The sequence below is a fragment of the Thunnus thynnus genome, chromosome 1, assembly GCF_963924715.1.
Source record: "Thunnus thynnus chromosome 1, fThuThy2.1, whole genome shotgun sequence".
Classification (NCBI taxonomy): domain Eukaryota; kingdom Metazoa; phylum Chordata; class Actinopteri; order Scombriformes; family Scombridae; genus Thunnus; species Thunnus thynnus.
In genome coordinates this window covers 40,202,216-40,223,686 of record NC_089517.1, presented here as the reverse complement: position 1 = coordinate 40,223,686, position 21,471 = coordinate 40,202,216, and the positions used below count along the sequence as shown (strand labels likewise).

Here is a 21,471-nt window from a genome sequence, read left to right as displayed (position 1 = left end):
ATTAAAGTTTGAAGCCAATACCATTAACGCCCTAGGAGGAGATAGTGTTTATTCAAGGTCCAAAATTGGCACGAAGTCATACTTTGATGAGCACACTGCAGACTTCCTATCGGATTTAGGTCGGGGGTGTCAGCGTGTGATTTGTAGGTCTTGATGAGACGAATAATTGAGTTCTGGTTTGTTCTCTCTATGACATCCCTCTCTGTCTTCAAACCATGCCCTAATCACTATGTCATGAAGGAAAAGTGGTACAGCAGCAAGGCCCCAGGTCTTCCTCTACCTGCCTATGTGGATGGTCCCACCTGTGAGGACCATGGAGAGCACCTGGGATGTAGTGTCTTTCAACAGACAAAGAATGATGATAAGATAGGCCCTTCAGTTGAGGATATGGTCTTTCTAAAGACCATGGAGTAGGGAGTATATAAAGACGAGGACAACAGTTGGGTCGCTCCTCTTCCATTCAGAGAGCCACGACCTTGTCTTCCAAATAACAGGTCGCTAGCAGCAGACCGTCTCTTTTCACTACGCCGCTCCTTTAACAAGAAACCTGAGATGAAGGAACATTTCATCTCATTCATGGAGAAGATATTTCACGGTGGTCATGCAGACGTAGTGCCTCCCCTTGGGGAAAATGAAGAATGTTGGTACCTCCCCTCCGTTGGAGTGTATCACCCAAGGAAACCAAGCCAGATTCGGGTGGTCTTTGATTCAAGTGCTCAACACAAGGGAGTCTCATTGAATCAGATCCTCCTGACTGGCCCAGACCTCAACAATAGTCTTCTTGGGGTACTTATCCGCTTCCGCAAAGACTCCATTGCCATCACAGTGGACATACAACAGATGTTCCACTGTTTTGTTGTCAAGCCAGAAGACAGAAATTATTTGAGATTTCCTTGGTACGAAGACAACAACCTGGAAAATGACATCACAGAATATTGCATGAAAGTGCACGTCTTCGAAAATAATCCATCACCAGCTGTCGCCATCCACTGTCTCAGACGGGCTGCTGAGGCAGGGGAAAAAGAGTTTGGTGATGACACAAGGCAGTTCATTGATAGAGACTTTTATGTTGATGATGGGCTAGAGTCCCTACCCACTCCGGAGGCTGCTATCGACTTGCTCAAAAGAACATGGAACATGCTGGCATGTTCCTACCTGAGACTATATAAAATAGCCTCAAACAGCAGAGATGTTATGGAGGCTTTTCCCATTGAGGACCGCGCCAACGACCTTAAAGATCTGGATCTTGGCATTGACTCACTACCCATTCAGCGTAGTCTTGGACTCTGCTGGGACTTGAAGACAGACACGTTCCTGTTCTAGGTGGCGGAAGAAAGGAAACCCTTTACTCGCCGGGGAGTGTTATCAACAGTGAACAGCTTGTACGATCCATTAGGATTCGTAGCACCTGTCACCATACAAGGCAAGGCCTTACTGAGAGAACTCTCAATGGAAACAAGTGATTGGGATGCTCCGTTACCACCAAACAAAGAGAAACAGTGGGAAAAGTGGAGATAATCCTTGAAAGAGCTTCAGCACCTCAAGATGCCAAGGCCATATACAGGTGTGTCTCCTACAGAGGCCCAGCACAAAGAACTCTGTCTTTTCAGACGCTTCGGAAAAGGCAATAGCTGCAGTTGCCTATTCAAAAATCTCAGATGCAGAGGGGAACTGCCACACGGGCTTTGTATTAGGCAGGGCAAGATTGGCTCCACGTCCAGAACAAACCATACTTCGGTTAGAGTTGTGCGCTGCAGTGATGGCTGTGGACATGGCAGAGATTTTAACCTCTGAGACTGACATCAAGTTTGACACTGTCACCTTCTATACGACAGCAAAGTAGTTTTAGGCTACATTTACAATGAGAAGCGGAGATTCTACGTTTATGTCAACAATTGGATCCAAAGAATCAGGAGAGGAACACAGCCACAACAATGGCGTTATGTGTCCACTGAACACAACTTTGCAGACCATGCCACAAGGTTCATCTCTGCAGCCCATCTGAAAGACACCACCTGGTTTACTGGGCCTGTGTTCTTATCTCAGCTGGAGAAAGTTCTTCACAAAAAATCTATCTTTGAACTCCTGGACCCAGAACAGGATAAGGACATTCGCCCACAAGTGACAGTGCTTGCCACCACCCTTGAAAGTCATCTTGTCACATATTGCATGCCTCTTCAAGAAGACTTAAAAAGATCCAGCGAAAAGCTGTAAGGGATGGCATCATTGCGAGACACCGTATATGGTAGAGGAACTTACTCAGAGCAGAAATGTCATCATTCGGTCTGTGCAGCAGGAAACGTATGCTGAAGAAATACAGTGCATCAGGAGCCAAAGAGATATCCCCAAGGACAGTTCTCTGTGGAAGTTAGAACCATTTATTGATGGGGATGGCCTACTGAGAGTTGGAGGACGCATACAGGAATCTAAGTTGGGATATGAGGAGAAAAAGCCTCTAATCATTCCTGGACGGAATCATGTTGCATCCCTTCTTGTGCAACATTACCATGTTGAGTCACAACATCAAGGACGCCATTTTACCGAGGGTGCTCTTCGCTCAGCTGGTTACTGGATTGTGGGTGCCAAAAGGTGTGTAAGCAGTTTCATCTTCGAGTGCATCACTTGCTGTAAGCTTCGGGGACTTGTGAGGTCTAGAAAATGGCTGACTTACCTCCTGATAGGCTCAGCATGGAACCACCTTTCACACATGTTGGTGTTGATGTATTTGGACCCTGGACCATCTCAGCACGTCGTACAAGGGGTGGCCATGCTGAGAGTAAGAGATGGGCCTGCCTGTTTTAGCATCAGAGCTATCCATCTTGAGGTCATAGAGTCCATGGACAGCTCAAGTTTTATAAATGCTCTGAGACGGTTCCTCATAATCCGTGGGCCAGTCAAACACATCCGTTCTGACTGGGGAACAAATTTCATTGGAGCATGCAAGGACATAGGGATCTCTTCAAATGTGGACGAAGATGCGATGAAGAGATACCTTGCAGCAAAGGGCTGCACCTGGACATTCAACCCACCTCATCCCTCTCATATGGGAGGAGCATGGGAGAGGATGATTGGCATCACCCGCAAAATCCTTGACTCGATGCTTCTCCAGTCAAGGCCTTCCAGGCTCACTCATGAGGTGCTCACCACTTTTATGGCTGAAGTGATGGCCATCATGAACAACAGACCTCTGGTGCCTCTGTCCACAGATGCCAGTGATCCATTTATTCTCACTCCTGCCACACTGCTGACACAGCAGTGTGGCTCTCATCCCATTATTCCAGGTGAGTTTGACAGCAAAGACCTGTACAAGAGACAGTGGCAGCAAGTGCAAAGCCTTGCTAATACCTTCTGGGACAGATGGCGTAAACAGTATTTGTGTACCCTGCAGTCACGAAAGAAATGGACATTCAGTAGGCCAAACATTGTACTTGGATCCGTGGTGCTCATGAGAGATAACCAAGTAAAAAGAAATGACTGACCTTTAGGATTGATAACTCAAGTATTTCCCAGCAAAGACGGAAGAGTCCGTAAGGTTGAGGTTAGGATCAATGCACGGAATGGAACAAAGCTGTTCCTCAGACCTGTGACTGAAGTAATCCTGCTACTCTCCCCTGACAGCTAGGAGAGTGTGACTTTCTCCCCAGAGGTGAACTTTGAAAACATTTGTGGTATCTGGGGATACCAGGCGGGGAGTGCTCTGCCTTATTAGTTTGGTAATTTGTCAGCAGTTTGTATTTTGTTTAGCACCATCTGCTGGTGAGTTTTATGGGAGTAGTTTGCAGCACATGAGGTGTATCTCTATGACATCATCAATATGCAGCAGGGGCAGTACTCCATGTTAGACCCAGGAAAAGCACATGCTCCATCTGGACATCTTGAGCTTTGAAAGCATCGTCGGTATGTTATAACAGAGTTTGGGTTCATCATTTGTTTATATATGAGTGTATTGTCACAATTTGTATATATTTTGTATGGTATGTGTGAAGTTTGGAAATCTGGATAATGTGTTCATGTCAGCCACATGTTCTGGCGAGCTTTAATTGAGGAAATGTACATGATATACATTACAGCCGTAACATGCTTCCTGTAGCATATCTTTTAGCACATTCAGGAGTTATTTTTAAGGTTTAATATGTTATTATTTCTGATTTAGACAACTGATTTTATTTTTCTTATAACAAGATTTTTGACTCTTTGTTGATTGTATGTTTTTTCTTTGTCAGTTTTACTCTACTGCCAGTTGCCACATTAAAGAGCATCAACTGGATTCATCGCTGTCTGTGTGGTAATTGGGGGTGGACTTATCTGCCTTTTATGCCTTTTATTTACGCAAGGCGTGTAAAGAGGACAGGACAAGTACAATAAATGATTGCGTATATAATAGTCTCCTCAGCCAAGTGGGAAAAAATATGTGCATATATGAACATCGGCAGTTGGCAAAAATGACAGTCAAAAAGAAATCGTGTTAAATAATCGTGATCCAATATTGAACATGATAATTGTGATTATGATTTTTGCCATAATCGAGCACCCCTAAAAACAACATAAATTATGATTTACACACATACACAGAGAGAGAGAGAGTTTAAATATGTATGTGATAAATTGTAAATATGTATGTAATGAATTGTTTTCTTTAAGAAACTGTTACTTGAACATTTTTCAGTGTGCTCCTAAAGTTATATGTGTGCTCCTAATTTTTGTCATTTAGGAGCACGTACTCCTTCAAAAAAAAGTAAGGATTTAACACTGCTGTCAGATGTGTAGAAACACAAGTAACTGGAGTGTGGCGCAGTCCAAGGGCTTCTGTCACCGGCATGTAGATGTTTTCAGACCTGGGTTGACAGGTCTTACTTTACCCATCGCCCCCTCCCATTCTCTCTCTCTCCCTCTCACTTGGAGAGAAGAATGTCACTCTTCTTGTGAAATATCCTCATAAATCCCATGACTTTGGCCAAATCCTACATAAAAATCATATTTTTTTGTAGGAATTTTCGTCGCGAATCCATTGATACAGATTTGAAAGTGGTCGGACTTAAAGTTTAGACGTCAGACGCGCCAGTTTGGCACAAAGTCCATGCCCAGAGATTGCCTCCCCATCGGTTGACATTGTAAAGTACAATGTGGCACTCCAACTTTCGGGGCTTACAAAATCGAAACCCTTCGAGTTATTACAAAGTTTTTAATAACTTTTGTTCAGCACAGTGTGATAAGTCATGTATTAAAGGTTGAAGCCAATACCATTAAAGCCCAAGGAGGAGATAGTGTTTATTCAAGGTCCAAAATTGGCACGAAGTCATACTTTGACGAGCACACTGTAGACTTCCTATTGGATTTAGGTCAGGGGTGTCAGCGTGTGATTTGTAGGTCTTGATGAGACGAATAATTGAGTTTTAGTTCGTTCTCTCTATGACTACCCTCTCTGTTTTCAAGCCATGCCCTAATCACTATGTCGTGAAGGAAAAGTGGTACAGCAGCAAGGCCCCAGGTCTTCCTCTATCTGCCTATGTGGATGGTCCGAACTGTGAGGACTATGGAGAGCACCTGGGATGTAGCGTCTTTCAACAGACAAAGAATGATGATAAGATGGGCCCTTCAGTTGAGGATATGCTCTTTCTAAAGACCATGGAGAAGGGAGTCTATAAAAATGAGGACAACAGTTGGGTCGCTCCTTTTCCATTCAGAGAGCCACGACCTCGTCTTCCAAATAACAGGTCGCTAGCAGCAGACCGTCTGTTTTCACTACGCCGCTCCTTTAACAAGAAACCTGAGATGAAGGAGCATTTCATCTCATTCATGGAGAAGATATTTCACGGTGGTCATGCAGAGGTAGTGCCTCCCTTTGGGGAAAATGAAGAATGTTGGTACCTCCCCTCCGTTGGAGTGTATCACCCAAGGAAACCAAGCCAGATTCGGGTGGTCTTTGATTCAAGTGCTCAACACAAGGGAGTCTCATTGAATCAGATCCTCCTGACTGGCCCAGACCTCAACAATAGTCTTCTTGGGGTACTTATCCGCTTCCGCAAAGACTCCATTGCCATCACAGCAGACATACAACAGATGTTCCACTGTTTTGTTGTCAAGCCAGAAGACAGAAATTATTTGAGATTTCCTTAGTACGAAGACAACAACCTGGAAAATGACATCACAAAATATTGCATGAAAGTGCATGTCTTCGAAAATAATCCATCACCAGCTGTCGCCATGCACTGTCTCAGACGGGCTGCTGAGGCAGGGGAAAAAGAGTTTGGTGATGACACAAGGCAGTTCGTTGATAGTGACTTTTATGTTGATTGATGGGCTAGAGTCCCTACCCACTCCGGAGGCTGCTATCGACTTGCTCAAAAGAACATGGAACATGCTGGCATGTTCCTACCTGAGACTACATAAAATAGCCTCAAACAGCAGAGATGTTATGGAGGCTTTTCCCATTGAGGACCGCGCCAACGACCTTAAAGATCTGGATCTTGGCATTGACTCACTACCCATTCAGCGTAGTCTTGGACTCTGCTGGGACTTGAAGACAGACACGTTCCTGTTCTAGGTGGCGGAAGAAAGGAAACCCTTTACTCGCCGGGGAGTGTTATCAACAGTGAACAGCTTGTACGATCCATTAGGATTCGTAGCACCTGTCACCATACAAGGCAAGGCCTTACTGAGAGAACTCTCAATGGAAACAAGTGATTGGGATGCTCCGTTACCACCAAACAAAGAGAAACAGTGGGAAAAGTGGAGAGAATCCTTGAAAGAGCTTCAGCACCTCAAGATGCCAAGGCCATATACAGGTGTGTCTCCTACAGAGGCCCAGCACAAAGAACTCTGTCTTTTCAGATGCTTCGGAACAGGCAATAGCTGCAGTTGCCTATTCAAAAATCTTAGATGCAGAGGGGAACTGCCACACGGGCTTTCTATTAGGCAAGGCAAGATTGGCTCCACGTCCAGAACAAACCATACTTCGGTTAGAGTTGTGCACTGCAGTGATGGCTGTGGACATGGCAGAGATTATAATGTCTGAGACTGACATCAAGTTTGACACTGTCACCTTCTATACGACAGCAAAGTAGTTTTAGGCTACATTTACAATGAGAAGCGGAGATTCTACGTTTATGTCAACAATTGGATCCAAAGAATCAGGAGAGGAACACAGCCACAACAATGGCGTTATGTGTCCACTGAACACAACTTTGCAGACCATGCCACAAGGTTCATCTCTGCAGCCCATCTGAAAGACACCACCTGGTTTACTGGGCCTGTGTTCTTATCTCAGCCGGAGAAAGTTCTTCACAAAAAATCTATCTTTGAACTCCTGGACCCAGAACAGGATAAAGACATTCGCCCACAAGTGACAGTGCTTGCCACCACCCTTGAAAGTCATCTTGTCACATATTGCATGCCTCTTCAAGAAGACTTAAAAAGATCCAGCGAAAAGCTGTAAGGGATGGCATCATTGCGAGACACCGTATATGGTAGGGGAACTTACTCAGAGCAGAAATGTCATCATTCGGTCTGTGCAGCAGGAAACGTATGCTGAAGAAATACAGTGCATCAGGAGCCAAAGAGATATCCCCAAGGACAGTTCTCTGTGGAAGTTAGAACTATTTATTGATGGGGATGGCCTACTGAGAGTTGGAGGACGCATACAGGAATCTAAGTTGGGATATGAAGAGAAAAAGCCTCTAATCATTCCTGGACGGAATCATGTTGCATCCCTTCTTGTGCAACATTACCATGTTGAGTCACAACATCAAGGACGCCATTTTACCGAGGGTGCTCTTCGCTCAGCTGGTTACTGGATTGTGGGTGCCAAAAGGTGTGTAAGCAGTTTCATCTTCAAGTGCATCACTTGCTGTAAGCTTCGGGGACTTGTGAGGTCCAGAAAATGGCTGACTCACCTCCTGATATGCTCAGCATGGAACCACCTTTCACACATGTTGGTGTTGATGTATTTGGACCCTGGACCATCTCAGCACGTCGTACAAGGGGTGGCCATGCTGAGAGTAAGAGATGGGCCGTCTTATTTGCCTGTTTTAGCATCAGAGCTATCCATCTTGAGGTCATAGAGTCCATGGATAGCTCAAGTTTTATAAATGCTCTGAGACGGTTCCTCGTAATCCGTGGGCCAGTCAAACACATCCGTTCTGACCGGGGAACAAATTTCATTGGAGCATGCAAGGACATAGGGATCTTTTCAAATGTGGACGAAGATGCGATGAAGAGATACCTTGCAGCAAAGGGCTGCACCTGGACATTCAACCCACCTCATCCCTCTCATATGGGAGGAGCATGGGAGAGGATGATTGGCATCACCCGCAAAATCCTTGACTCGATGCTTCTCCAGTCAAGGCCTTCCAGGCTCACTCATGAGGTGCTCACCACTTTTATGGCTGAAGTGATGGCCATTGTGAACAACAGACCTCTGGTGCCTCTGTCCACAGATGCCAGTGATCCATTTATTCTCACTCCTGCCACACTGCTGACACAGAAGTGTGGCTCTCATCCCATTATTCCAGGTGAGTTTGACAGCAAAGACCTGTACAAGAGACAGTGGCAGCAAGTGCAAAGCCTTGCTAATACCTTCTGGGACAGGTGGCGTAAACAGTACTTGTGTACCCTGCAGTCACGAAAGAAATGGACATTCAGTAGGTCAAACATTGTACCTGGATCCAAGGTGCTCATGAGAGATAACCAAGTAAATAGAAATGACTGGCCTTTAGGATTGATAACTCAAGTATTTCCCAGCAAAGACAGAAGAGTCCGTAAGGTTGAGGTTAGGATCAATGCATGGAATGGAACAAAGCTGTTCCTCAGACCTGTGACTGAAGTAATCCTGCTACTCTCCCCTGACAGCTAGGAGAGTGTGACTTTCTCCCCAGAGGTGAACTTTGAAAACATTTGTGGTATCTGGGGATACCAGGCGGGGAGTGTTCTGCCTTATTAGTTTGGTAATTTGTCAGCAGTTTGTATTTTGTTTAGCACCATCTGCTGGTGAGTTTTATGGGACTAGTTTGCAGCACATGAGGTGTATCTCTATGACATCATCAATATGCAGCAGGGGCAGTACTCCATGTTAGACCCAGGAAAAGCACATGCTCCATCTGGACATTTTGAGCTTTGAAAGCATAGTTGGTATGTTATAACAAAGTTGGTGTTTATCATTTGTTTATATATAAGTGTATTGTCACAGTTTGTATATATTTTGTATGGTATGTGTGAAGTTTGGAAATCTGGATAATGTGTTCATGTCAGCCACATGTTCTGGCGAGCTTTAATTGAGGAAATGTACATGATATAAATTACAGCCGTAACATGCTTCCTGTAGCATATCTTTTAGCACATTCAGGAGTTATTTTTAAGGTTTAATATGTTATTATTTCTGATTTAGACAACTGATTTTATTTTTCTTATAACAAGATTTTTGACTCTTTGTTGATTGTATGTTTTTTTCTTTGTCAGTTTTACTCTACTGCCAGTTGCCACATTAAAGAGCATCAACTGGATTCATCGCTGTCTGTGTGGTAATTGGGGGTGGACTTATCCGCCTTTTATGCCTTTTATTTATGCAAGGCGTGTAAAGAGGACAGGACAAGTACAATATATGATTGCATGTGTAATAGTCTCCTCAGCCAAGTGGGAAAAAATATGTGCATATATGAACATCGGCAGTTGGCAAAAATGACAGTCAAAAAGTAATTGTGTTAAATAATCGTGATCCAATATTGAACATGATAATTGTGATTATGATTTTTGCCATAATCGAGCACCCCTAAAAACAACATAAATTATGATTTACACACATACACAGAGAGAGAGAGAGTTTAAATATGTATGTGATAAATTGTAAATATGTATGTAATGAATTGTTTTCTTTAAGAAACTGTTACTTGAACATTTTTCAGTGTGCTCCTAAAGTCATATGTGTGCTCCTAATTTTTGTCATTTAGGAGCAAGTACTCCTTCAAAAAAAAGTAAGGATTTAACACTGCTGTCAGATGTGTAGAAACACTAAGTAACTGGAGTGTGGCGCAGTCCAAGGGCTTCTGTCACCGGCATGTAGATGTTTTCAGACCTGGGTTGACAGGTCTTACTTTACCCATCGCCCCCTCCCATTCTCTCTCTCTCCCTCTCACTTGGAGAGAAGAATGTCACTCTTCTTGTGAAATATCCTCATAAATCCCATGACTTTGGCCAAATCCTACATAAAAATCACATTTTTTTGTAGGAATTTTCGTTGCGAATCCATTGATACAGGTTTGAAAGTGGTCGGAATTAAAGTTTAGACGTCAGACGCCCCAGTTTGGCACAAAGTCCATGCCCAGAGATTGCCTCCCCATCGGTTGACATTCAATCAATCAATCAATCAATCAATCAATTTTTATTTATATAGCGCCATATCACAACAGAAGTCATCTCAAGGCACTTTTCACATAGAGCAGGTCAAGACCGTACTCTTTAATATACAGAGACCCAACAATTCAACATTTCCCCCATGAGCACTCGGCGACAGCGGTAAGGAAAAACTCCCCTTTAACGGGTAGAAACCTTAAGCAGACCCCGGCTCTTGGTGGGCGGCCATCTGCTTTGACCGGTTGGGTTGAGAGAGAGAAAGAGAGAGGGAAAGGGGGAGGGGGGACAGGAGAGCAACAATCACAACAAGTATAAGCATCAATAGACAGGGAAGGATGCCATCAGGACTGTGAAGGACCGCAAAGGTTCGGCCCGGGACTCAGGTTTTCCTGTGAGATGAGAAAGCACAAAAAACTCCGAGGAAGAAGCAAAGTTAGTGACATGCATTGATGTTACATGAATGCATACAGATGGAGAGGAGGAGGAGGAGAGAGGAGCTCAGTGCATCATGGGAAGTCCCCCAGCAGTCTAGGCCTATAGCAGCATAACTAAGGGCTGATCCAAGGTGAGCCTGGTCGGCCCTAACTATAAGCTTTATCAAAAAGGAAAGTTTTAAGCCTACTCTTAAACATAGAGAGGGTGTCTGCACCCCGGACTGAATCCGGTAGATGGTTCCATAGAAGAGGAGCCTGATAGCTGAAGGCTCTGCCTCCCATTCTACTTTTAAAGACTGTAGGGACCACCAGTAAGCCTGCATACTGGGAGCGCAGTGTTCTAGTGGGATAATACGGTATTATGAGCTCTTCAAGATATGATGGTGCCTGACCATTAAGGGCTTTGTAAGTTAGGAGAAGGATTTTAAATTCTATTCTAGATTTTACAGGAAGCCAATGTAGTGAAGCTAAAATGGGAGAAATGTGGTCTCTTTTTCTAGTTTTAGTCAATACACGTGCAGCTGCATTCTGGACCAGCTGGAGAGTCTTTAGAGACTTGTTAGGGCAGCCTGATAATAAGGAATTGCAATAATCCAGCCTAGAAGTAACAAATGCGTGAACTAGTTTTTCTGCATCTTTTAGGGACAGGATGTGCCTGATTTTTGTGATATTACGTAAGTGAAAAAAGGCAGTCCTTGAGATTTGATTTATGTGGGAGTTAAAGGACATATCCTGATCAAAGATAACTCCCAGATTCCTTACGGTGGTGCTGGAGGCCAGGGTAATGCCATCCAGAGTAGCTATATCATTAGATAATGTGTTTCTAAGGTGTTTAGGGCCAAGCACAATAACTTCAGTTTTATCTGAATTTAGTAGTAGAAAATTGCAGGTCATCCAGGTCTTTATGTCGTTAAGGCATGTTTGGAGTTTGTTTAACTGATTGGGTTCATCTGGCTTCACTGATAAATATAATTGGGTGTCATCTGCGTAACAATGAAAATTTAGGGAGTGTTTCCTAATAATATCACCTAAAGGAAGCATATATAAGGTGAATAGAATTGGTCCAAGTACAGAACCTTGTGGAACTCCGTGTCTAACTTTTGCCTTCACGGAGGATTCATCATTAATATGTACAAACTGAAATCGGTCTGATAAATAGGACTTAAACCAGCTTAATGCAGTTCCCTTAATGCCAATTAAATGTTCCAGTCTCTGCAAAAGGATTTGATGGTCAATTGTGTCGAATGCAGCACTAAGATCTAACAGGACAAGTATAGAGACAAATCCTTTGTCCGATGCAGTTAGGAGGTCATTTGTGACTTTCACCAGTGCTGTCTCTGTGCTATGATGCGCTCTAAATCCTGACTGAAAATCCTCAAATAAACTATTGTTATGTAGAAAGTCACATAACTGATTAGAGACTGCTTTCTCAAGGATCTTGGATAGAAATGGAGGTTAGATATAGGTCTATAATTGGCTAAAACACCTGAATCAAGAGTAGGCTTCTTAAGAAGAGGTTTAATTACAGCTACTTTAAAGGACTGTGCTAGTAAAGAGGTGCTCACTAAGGGTAAGGCTTCCTTAAGCAACCTAGTTGGGATGGGATCTAAGAGACAGGTTGATGGTTTAGCTGAACAAATCATTGAAGTTAGTTCAGACAAGTCTACTGGAGAAAAACAGTCCAAATATATGTCAGGATTTACTGTCGTTACCAAGGTTCCTGTGTTTGGGGAGAGAATGGTGCCTGTTGAGGGCAGGAGGTGGTTAATTTTGTCTCTAATAGTTAGAATTTTATCATTAAAGAAGCTCATAAAGTCGTTACTACTGAGAGCTATAGGAATACATGGATCAGTAGAGTTATGACTCTTTGTCAGCCTGGCCAAAGTGCTGAAAAGGAACCTAGGGCAGTTTTTATTCTCTTCTATAAATGCTGAGTAATAGGCGGCTCTGGCATTACAGAGGGCCTTCCTATATGTTTTAAGACTATCTTGCCAGACTAAGCGAGATTCTTCTACTTTGGTGGAACGCCAAATCCTTTCCAATTTTCGCGATGTTTGCTTTAATTTGCGGGTTTGGGAGTTATACCATGGAGCTAACCTCTTATGTTTTATTATCTTCTTTTTTAAGGGGGCGATGGAGTCGAGTGTTTGTCTTAGTGAGCCTGCAGCACTATCAATAAGATTATCAATTTGGGAGGGACTAAAGTTAACATAAGAGTCCTCTGTAGTATTGAGACATGGCAGTGATATCAGTACTGATGGAATTGCTTCCTTAAATTTATCTACAACACTATCAGAGAGACATCTAGTGAGGACATGGTGTATAATCCAGTAATAGGAATTCAAAAGTTATTAAAAAATGATCTGATAAAATAGGATTTTGTGGAAAAATTATTAAATGTTCAATTTCAATCCCATAAGGTCTAGGGTGTGGTTAAGGCGGTGAGTGGGATTATTTACACACTGAGAGAAGCCAATTGAGTCTAATAATGAGATAAATGCAGTGCTGAGACTGTCATTATCAACGTCCACATGAATATTAAAATCACCTACTATAATTACTTTATCTGTACTAAGGACTAAATACGACAAAAACTCTGAGAATTCAGATAGGAATTCAGAGTACGGGCCAGGAGGACGATACACTATAACAAATAGAACTGGCTGTAAAGTTTTCCAGGTTGGCTGAGAGAGACTAAGAACAAGGCTTTCGAATGAGTTATAATTAAATTTAGGTCTAGGGTTGATGATTAGGCTTGAGTTGAAAATGGCTGCAACTCCTCCTCCTCGGCCAGTGTCTCGAGGAATATGAGTATTAATATGACTGGGGGGAGTGGATTCATTAAGGCTGACATATTCTTCATGACACAGCCAAGTTTCAGTGAGACAAAATAAATCAATATGATGATCTGAAATTAAATCGTTTACTAAAACAGCTTTAGATGAAAGAGATCTAATGTTCAAGAGTCCACATTTAATTATCTTATTTTGTTGTACTATTGCAGTAGTGGTTTTAATTTTTACTAGATTTTCATGAATGACTCTTCTTTTGTTTACTTTGGATTTAATTGATTTATGTGGTCGGGGGACAGACACAGTCTCTGTGGTTTTGGGTGGGTAACTGCTCTAATGGAAGCGCAGAGAAGCGTGTAGGACTGCAGCTCTGCCTCCTGGTCTCAACTCTGGGTTGTCATGGTTTTGTTTTACTAATAAACTTGGCCATATTTCTGGATATGAGAGCAGCTCCATCCAAAGTGGGATGTATGCCGTCTCTCCTAATCAGACCAGGTCTTCCCCAGAAAGTCTGCCAATTATCTATGAAGCCCACATCGTTTGCTGGACACCACCTCGACAACCAGCGGTTGAATTATGACATGTGGCTATACATGTCATCACTGGTGAGATTAGGCAGCGGTCCAGAGAAAATTACGGAGTCCAACATAGTTTTTGCAAATGTACACACCGACTCAACATTAATTTTGGTGATCTCCGATTGGCGTAATCGGGAGTTGTTGCCGCCGACATGGATGACAATCGTACCATATTTACGTTTATTCTTAGCCAGCAGTTTTAAATTTGACTCAATGTCGCCCGCTCTGGCCCCAAGAAAACATTTAACTATAGCTGCTGGTGTCGCTAACTTCACGTTTCTGACTATGGAGCTGCCAATAATCAGAGTTTGTTTCTCAGCGGGTGTGTCGCTGAGTGGGGAGAACCTGTTAGAAACATGAACTGGTTGGTGGTGAACCGTGGGCTTCTGCTTAGGGCTATGCTTCCTTCAGACAGTCACCCAGCCGCCCTGGCTTCCCGGCTGCTCGGGAGCTACCGGGGGAGTGGGAGCTACACTAGGTCGGCCCGCACCGTATACTAGGGGCTGCCTAACTATATTAGCAGCTGATTGTTTTTCCATGGTGCGGAGCCGCGCTTCCAATTCACTAAGCCTTGCCCCCAGTGCTGCAAATAAACTACACTTATTACACTTACCACTATCACTAAAGGAGGCAGAGGAATAACTAAACATTTGACACACCGAGCAAGAGAGAGCAGGAGAACGAGAGGGAGAGAGAGAAACCATCGCTAACTGCTTAGTTTAAGTTAGCTGCTAGTGCTAGCTGCAGAGCTAAAGTGACTAACAACTTGTGCGATTAGCGAGAAAAGTCGCTAAGAGAAAAGCACTGAGAGTGCTTGTGTAAAACTAGCGAAAGTTTAAATATACAGCAGATATTAATCCACAGTAATGTGATATATATAGGAAAATCAACTGAGATGAGAGCAGCAACAACGCTATCAGTAGACACAGTCGGCAACCGGAATTGATACAATACGCTTACCGTAGCACGTCAGCACGTCAGTGTAAGGTGCAATGTGGCACTCCAACTTTCGGGGCTTACAAAATCTAAACCGTTCGAGTTATTACAAAGTTTTTAATAACTTTTGTTCAGCACAGTGTGATAAGTCATGTATTAAAGGTTGAAGCCAATACCATTAAAGCCCAAGGAGGAGATAGTGTTTATTCAAGGTCTAAAATTGGCACAAAGTCATACTTTGATGAGCACACTGTAGACTTCCTGTTGGATTTAGGTCAGTGGTGTCAGCGTATGATTTGTAGGTCTTGATGAGACGAATAATTGAGTTTTGGTTCGTTCTCTCTATGACTAACCTCTCTGTCTTCAAGCCATGCCCTAATCACTATGTCGTGAAGGAAAAGTGGTACAGCAGCAAGGCCCCAGGTCTTCCTCTACCTGCCTAAGTGGATGGTCCCAACTGTGAGGACTATGGAGAGCACCTGGGATGTAGCGTCTTTCAACAGACAAAGAATGATGATAAGATGGGCCCTTCAGTTGAGGATATGCTCTTTCTAAAGACCATGGAGAAAGGAGTCTATAAAAATGAGGACAACAGTTGGGTCGCTCCTCTTCCATTCAGAGAGCCATGACCTCGTCTTCCAAATAACAGGTCGCTAGCAGCAGACCGTCTGTTTTCACTACGCCGCTCCTTTAACAAGAAACCTGAGATGAAGGAGCATTTCATCTCATTCATGGAGAAGATATTTCACGGTGGTCATGCAGAGCTAGTGCCTCCCCTTGGGGAAAATGAAGAATGTTGGTACCTCCCCTCCGTTGGAGTGTATCACCCAAGGAAACCAAGCCAGATTCGGGTGGTCTTTGATTCAAGTGCTCAACACAAGGGAGTCTCATTGAATCAGATCCTCCTGACTGGCCCAGACCTCAACAATAGTCTTCTTGGGGTACTTATCCGCTTCCGCAAAGACTCCATTGCCATCACAGCGGACATACAACAGATGTTCCACTGTTTTGTTGTCAAGCAAGAAGACAGAAATTATTTGAGATTTCCTTAGTACGAAGACAACAACCTGGAAAATGACATCACAGAATATTGCATGAAAGTGCACGTCTTCGAAAATAATCCATCACCAGCTGTTGCCATCCACTGTCTCAGACGGGCTGCTGAGGAAGGGGAAAAAGAGTTTGATGATGACGCAAGGCAGTTCTTTGATAGAGACTTTTATGTTGATGATGGGCTAGAGTCCTTACCCACTCCAGAGGCTGCTATCGACTTGCTCAAAAGAACACGGAACATGCTGGCATGTTCCTACCTGAGACTACATAAAATAGCCTCAAACAGCAGAGATGTTATGGAGGCTTTTCCCATTGAGGACCGTGCCAACGACCTTAAAGATCTGGATCTTGGCATTGACTCACTACCCATTCAGCGTAGTCTTGGACTCTGCTGGGACTTGAAGACAGACACGTTCCTGTTCTAGGTGGCGGAAGAAAGGAAACCCTTTACTCGCCGGGGAGTGTTATCAACAGTGAACAGCTTGTACGATCCATTAAGATTCGTAGCACCTGTCACCATACAAGGCAAGGCCTTACTGAGAGAACTCTCAATGGAAACAAGTGATTGGGATGCTCCGTTACCACCAAACAAAGAGAAACAGTGGGAAAAGTGGAGAGAATCCTTGAAAGAGCTTCAGCATCTCAAGATGCCAAGTCTCCTACAGAGGCCCAGCACAAAGAACTCTGTCTTTTCAGATGCTTCGGAACAGGCAATAGCTGCAGTTGCCTATTCAAAAATCTCAGATGCAGAGGGGAACTGCCACACAGGCTTTGTATTAGGCAAGGCAAGATGGGCTCCACGTCCAGAACAAACCATACCTCGGTTAGAGTTGTGCGCTGCAGTGATGGCTGTGGACATGGCAGAGCTTATAACCTCTGAGATTGACATCAAGTTTGACACTGTCACCTTCTATACGACAGCAAAGTAGTTTTAGGCTACATTTACAATGAGAAGCGGAGATTCTACGTTTATGTCAACAATTGGATCCAAAGAATCAGGAGAGGAACACAGCCACAACAATGGCGTTATGTGTCCACTGAACACAACTTTGCGGACCATGCCACAAGGTTCATCTCTGCAGCCCATCTGAAAGACACCATCTGGTTTACTGGGCCTGTGTTCTTATCTCAGCCGGAGAAAGTTCTTCACAAAAAATCTATCTTTGAACTCCTGGACCCAGAACAGGATAAGGACATTCGCCCACAAGTGACAGTGCTTGCCACCACCCATGAAAGTCATCTAGACTCGCAGTGCTTTGAGTGCTTTTCGACCTGGAAGGTTCTTGTTCGTGCCATATCTCGTCTCAGACATATTGCATGCCTCTTCAAGAAGACTTAAAAAGATCCAGCGAAAAGCTGTAAGGGATGGCATCATTGCGAGACACCGTATATGGTAGAGGAACTTACTCAGAGCAGAAATGTCATCATTCGGTCTGTGCAGCAGGAAACGTATGCTGAAGAAATACAGTGCATCAGGAGCCAAAGAGATATCCCCAAGGACAGTTCTCTGTGGAAGTTAGAACCATTTATTGATGGGGATGGCCTACTGAGAGTTGGAGGACGCATACAGGAATCTAAGTTGGGATATGAGGAGAAAAAGTCTCTAATCATTCCTGGACGGAATCATGTTGCATCCCTTCTTGTGCAACATTACCATGTTGAGTCACAACATCAAGGAAGCCATTTTACCGAGGGTGCTCTTCGCTCAGCTGGTTACTGGATTGTGGGTGCCAAAAGGTGTGTAAGCAGTTTCATCTTCGAGTGCATCACTTGCTGTAAGCTTCGGGGACTTGTGAGGTCCAGAAAATGGCTGACTTACCTCCTGATAGGCTCAGCATGGAACCACCTTTCACACATGTTGGTGTTGATGTATTTGGACCCTGGACCATCTCAGCACGTTTTACAAGGGGTGGCCATGCTGAGAGTAAGAGATGGGCCGTCTTATTTGCCTGTTTTAGCATCAGAGCTATCCATCTCGAGGTCATAGAGTCCATGGACAGCTCAAGTTTTATAAATGCTCTGAGACGGTTCCTCGTAATCCGTGGGCCAGTCAAACACATCCGTTCTGACCGGGGAACAAATTTCATTGGAGCATGCAAGGACATAGGGATCTTTTCAAATATGGACGAAGATGCGATGAAGAGATACCTTGCAGCAAAGGGCTGCATCTGGACATTCAACCCACCTCATCCCTCTCATATGGGAGGAGCATGGGAGAGGATGATTGGCATCACCCGCAAAATCCTTGACTCGATGCTTCTCCAGTCAAGGCCTTCCAGGCTCACTCATGAGGTGCTCACCACTTTTATGGCTGAAGTGATGGCCATCATGAACAACAGACCTCTGGTGCCTCTGTCCACAGATGCCAGTGATCCATTTATTCTCACTCCTGCCACACTGCTGACACAGCAGTGTGGCTCTCATCCCATTATTCCAGGTGAGTTTGACAGCAAAGACCTGTACAAGAGACAGTGGCAGCAAGTGCAAAGCCTTGCTAATACCTTCTGGGACAGATGGCGTAAACAGTATTTGTGTACCCTGCAGTCACGAAAGAAATGGACATTCAGTAGGCCAAACATTGTACTTGGATCCGTGGTGCTCATGAGAGATAACCAAGTAAAAAGAAATGACTGACCTTTAGGATTGATAACTCAAGTATTTCCCAGCAAAGACGGAAGAGTCCGTAAGGTTGAGGTTAGGATCAATGCACGGAATGGAACAAAGCTGTTCCTCAGACCTGTGACTGAAGTAATCCTGCTACTCTCCCCTGACAGCTAGGAGAGTGTGACTTTCTCCCCAGAGGTGAACTTTGAAAACATTTGTGGTATCTGGGGATACCAGGCGGGGAGTGCTCTGCCTTATTAGTTTGGTAATTTGTCAGCAGTTTGTATTTTGTTTAGCACCATCTGCTGGTGAGTTTTATGGGAGTAGTTTGCAGCACATGAGGTGTATCTCTATGACATCATCAATATGCAGCAGGGGCAGTACTCCATGTTAGACCCAGGAAAAGCACATGCTCCATCTGGACATCTTGAGCTTTGAAAGCATCGTCGGTATGTTATAACAGAGTTTGGGTTCATCATTTGTTTATATATGAGTGTATTGTCACAATTTGTATATATTTTGTATGGTATGTGTGAAGTTTGGAAATCTGGATAATGTGTTCATGTCAGCCACATGTTCTGGCCAGCTTTAATTGAGGAAATATACATGATATACATTACAGCCGTAATATGCTTCCTGTAGCATATCTTTTAGCACATTCAGGAGTTCTTTGTAAGGTTTAATATAGTTATTATTTCTGATTTAGACTACTGATTTTATCTTTCTTATAACAAGATTTTTGACTCTTTGTTGATTGTATGTTTTTTCTTTGTCAGTTTTACCCTACTGCCAGTTGCCACATTAAAGAGCATCAACTGGATTCATCGCTGTCTGTGTGGTAATTGGGGATGGACTTATCTGCCTTTTATGACTTTTATTTATGCAAGGCATGTAAAGAGGACAGGACAAGTACAATATATGATTGCATGTGTAATAGTCTCCTCAGCCAAGTGGGAAAAAATATGTGCATATATGAACATCGGCAGTTGGCAAAAATGAATCGTGTTAAATAATCGTGATCCAATATTGAACATGATAATTGTGATTATGATTTTTGCCATAATCAAGCACCCCTAAAAACAACATAAATTGTCATTTACATACACACACACACACGCACACACACACAGAGTTTAAATATGTATGTCATAAATTGTAAATCTTTATGTAATCAATTGTTTTCTTTAAGAAACTGTTATTTGAACATTTTTCAGTGTGCTCCTAAAGTTATATGTGTGCTCCTAATTTTTTTTTCATTTAGGAGCACGTACTCCTCGAAAAAAAGTAAGGATTGAACACTGCTGTCAGATGTGTAGAAACGCTAAGTAACTGGAGTGTGGCACAGTCCAAGGGCTTCTGTCACAGGCATGTAGATGTTTTCAGACCTGGACTGACAGGTCTTACTTTACCCATCTCCCCCTCCCATTCTCTCTCTCTCCCTCTTAGCTGGAGAGAAGGACTTCAGAGTACTCTTCCTGTGAAATATCCTCAGAAATCCCATGACTTTGGCCAAATCTTACATTGAAAATCACATTTTTAGGGCCTGAGCCCAAAGGTCGAAGACCCTATTGTTTTTCGTGTGTTTGTTTCTTTCCTATTATTATTTTTTTTTAATACGCCACTTCAACTCTAAAATTGACCCCTAAACATGCTCAAAAACTCACCAAATTTGGCACGCACATCAGGTCTGGTGAAAAATTTGATAAAATGTAAAAATTAACCCCCAAAGTGCCAAAATGTGCTTTTTGCTTTGTTTAATAAACACTGTTATATCCTTGAAGAGAAGTTCTTTTGTCATTATTGTGTGTAACATATTGTGAAAAGTGGCTGATTGAAGGAGTTAGAGCTCGAATTCAACCCTTCTTTGTTCACTCTTGAATGTTTATCTCTCAGATAACATTCTAGGCGAACTCTACCTTGTTTGGTTATTGGTCCCAGTTTCCGGGTGGTGCCCCATATTTGTTAGTTCATATTAATAATTCTATTAATTGTTATAATTAGTTAATTATCTTTGATAATTGATAATTATTGCAAATAAACAACTGTGTTCCTCACAGATCCAACAGTTGGTGCCCGAATTATTGATTAAGGTTAACAATAGCTTGATTTCATAATTCATAATTATCTGTGATAAACAGAGGGGTGGGTTCACAGAGAGAAACTGGTTAGTATTGTGTGTCAAAAGGCTCTCACACTGATCATCTCCAAACTTTTCTTGGTTCCCAGAAGCGTAGGTGACTGCACCGCGGCCCGATTTGTGCAAGGGCGCGAAGGCCCATTCAACGCTGCTTGCAGCTTTAATTAGGGCCTGAGCCCAAAGGGCAACATCACCCCTTACAATGTAAACCAATGGAGAGGCAATCTCTGGGCATAGACTTTGTGTCAAACTGGGGCATCTGGCGTCTAAACTATAAGTCCGACCACTTTCAAACCTGTATCAATGGATACGACGAAAATTCCTACAAAAGGCATGATTTTTAATGTAAGATTTGTAAGTCATGGGATTTATGAGGATATTTCACAAGAAGAGTACTCTGAAGTCCTTCTCTCCAGCTGAGAGGGAGAGAGAGAGAATGGGAGGGGGAGATGGGTAAAGTAAGACCTGTCAGTCCAGGTCTGAAAACATCTACATGCCTGTGACAGAAGCCCTTGGACTGTGCCACACTCCAGTTACTTAGCGTTTCTACACATCTGACAGCAGTGTTCAATCCTCACACTCCAGGTATTTAG

General features: G+C 43.3%; 1 protein-coding gene and 1 pseudogene across 1 annotated transcript in view; one reads left to right on the top strand and one right to left on the bottom strand.

Moving 5' to 3' along the window:
- The window catches only part of aldh1a3 (aldehyde dehydrogenase 1 family, member A3), a 111,898-nt gene that overhangs the window by 27,023 nt on the left and 63,404 nt on the right, over positions 1-21,471 (top strand). The window lies entirely within an intron of this gene.
- Positions 13,545-14,990, bottom strand: LOC137188390 (uncharacterized; annotated as a pseudogene).